Below are 2500 nucleotides of genomic sequence, written 5' to 3' on the forward strand. Positions count from 1 at the left end.
CGGTTTAAGAACGAGCGCTTCATCAATAAACTGATCGGAGAGTATTTGCCCACAAAAACGGCGAAGCAGATCAGTGATAAAAGAAGACAGCTTGCAGCGGGTGCCAAGACAGCGGCATCGCCAAGAAGAGCTGCGATGGAGCGCGGTGGGGAGTCCCCGGTGGAGAAGGAAAGAAAGGAAGTGATAAGAATGGAATACAGGAAGGTTATGGCAGAGAAGGTACGAGTGGGTTCCCTGCCAGCAAGCCATATGATCGCATGTAGGAAGATCTTGGAGGATGGCGAGGACGCCCGGAGAATCATCGAAGCGTCAGCAGGAGAGTGGTTGTCACAGCTGGCGGGGCAAATTGCCGTAGGAAAATTGAAACAACGGAGGAAGCACCAAGCGAAGCCCGCACCTGTGAGGGAGGAGAAAAGGTGGATGAAGAACAGGGCGGTGAGAAGAGGGTTGTATCTCCGATACCAGCGGCTCTTTGAGATAGACCGCAAGAAGCTCGCTAGTATCATTTTGGATAACATCGAGGCACTGAAGTGCCCCCTTCCAATGAGCGAGTTATATGACACGTTTCGGAGGAAGTGGGAAGAGGGATCCGCCTTTATTGGCTTGGGTGCCTTCCGGAGTGCTGGTGTGGCGGAAAATTCTGCATTCAAGAAGATGATCTCTCCAAAAGAGGTCCTGAAGAACATCGCGGAAATGAATAAGAACTCCGCTCCCGGACCAGACGGCCTCTCCCTGAGGGATGTTATTAAAAAGGACCCTCAGGGGAGCCAATTGGCTGAATTGTTCAACCTATGGCTGCTGGCTGGAAGGATCCCAGATGGGGTCAAAGAATGTAGAACAATTTTAATACCTAAATCCGCGGATCCGAAAAAGATCGAGGACGTTAATAATTGGCGGCCCATTACCATCGGGTCGGTAATTTTAAGATTGTTCTCACGGATCCTGACAGCACGACTACGACGAGCTTGCCCAATTAACAGCCGCCAACGAGGGTTTATTTCAGCCCCAGGCTGTGCGGAAAATCTGAAACTCCTGCAAGTGCTGATACGGCACGCGAAGAAAGATCATAAGACGCTGGCGGTCGTCTTCGTGGATCTGGCAAAAGCCTTCGATTCAGTTAGTCATCATCACATCCTCGAGGTCCTCCGTCAGAAGGGCGTTGATGATCATATAATTGACATCATCGCCGATTCTTATAACAACTCTGCGACAAGGCTTGAGGTCGGGAAGTCCTGCTCGGAGAAGGTTAAGATCCTCACCGGGGTGAAGCAGGGAGATCCGATGTCCCCATTGCTATTCAACCTGGCAGTAGATCCGTTGCTATGTAGGTTGGAAGAGACCAAGGAAGGATTCAAATATGGTAACAGCTTGGTATCATCATTGGCGTTTGCGGATGATCTGGTTCTGCTGGGTGACTCGTGGGAGGGCATGCAGAAGAGTTTGCAGGTGGTGGAGGAGTTTTGTCACGCTACAGGGCTGCGGGTGCAAGCTGGAAAATGCCATGGGTTTTTGATAAGGCCCACAAAAGACTCTTATACTGTCAACAATTGTGACCCATGGGAAGTTGAAGGGGCTCAACTTCATCTGATTGAGCCCGGTAGCTCCGAGAAATATTTGGGCCTGGGAGTAGACCCTTGGGTCGGACTCTCGAAGCCGGAGCTGAAAGAAAAGCTTGACATATGGGTGAAGAACATCGGGGCAGCCCCATTAAAGCCACTGCAGAAGGTAGAAATCTTGAAGAGGTATGCAGTCCCACGGGTGCTGTATGCAGCAGATCATGCGGGAGTAAACGCCTCATACCTCCAGGCCCTGGACCTTGCCATGCGATCGGCAGTGAAGAGCTGGCTTCACTTACCTCCCAGCACATGTGATGCCATCTTATATGCCAGCACAAGTGATGGCGGATTAGGAATTGCGCGGCTGGCGAGCCAGATTCCAAATATTCAGGCTCGCCGGCTACACCGAGTTGCCCAGTCCTCCGATAACATCACGAGGACTATTGTTCTCGAAGAGGGGATCCAGATTGAATACAACAAGGTCTGGATCGCCGCTGGAGGAAGGGCGGACAAGATTCCATCCATCGGAGAAGAACTCCCGATGGCAATTCCAGCTGTACTGGGAGGCGGCGAGGCTTCATCCGAATGGGAAATGTCATCACCCAGGGTCATCTATCCGGTTCCTAGCAAGTGGAGGAAGAGAGAATTAGAAAATTGGGCCAATCTAAGATCACAAGGCCGTGGTATAAAGAACTTTGAGAATGATAACATCAGTAATGATTGGCTCGTGCATTACCGGGGTATTCCCCACAGGAAGTTACTAACAGCAATACAGCTCCGTGCCAATGTCTATCCCACAAGGGAGTATTTGGCGCGGGGGCTGGGAGAAGGGATTCCGAAGGGGTGCAGGCATTGTCCTGCAGAATGGGAGACTTGTTCTCATATTATCGGATACTGCCCGGCGGTCCAAGAAGCCCGAATTCGTAGGCATAACATTCTGTGTA

General features: G+C 51.2%; 1 pseudogene; it reads left to right on the forward strand.

Annotated features, from left to right (window-relative positions):
* The window catches only part of LOC136996777 (28S ribosomal RNA), an 8518-nt pseudogene that overhangs the window by 4100 nt on the left and 1918 nt on the right, over positions 1 to 2500 (forward strand).

The sequence above is a fragment of the Apteryx mantelli genome, unplaced genomic scaffold (genome assembly GCF_036417845.1).
Source record: "Apteryx mantelli isolate bAptMan1 unplaced genomic scaffold, bAptMan1.hap1 HAP1_SCAFFOLD_86, whole genome shotgun sequence".
Taxonomy (NCBI): Eukaryota; Metazoa; Chordata; class Aves; order Apterygiformes; family Apterygidae; genus Apteryx; species Apteryx mantelli.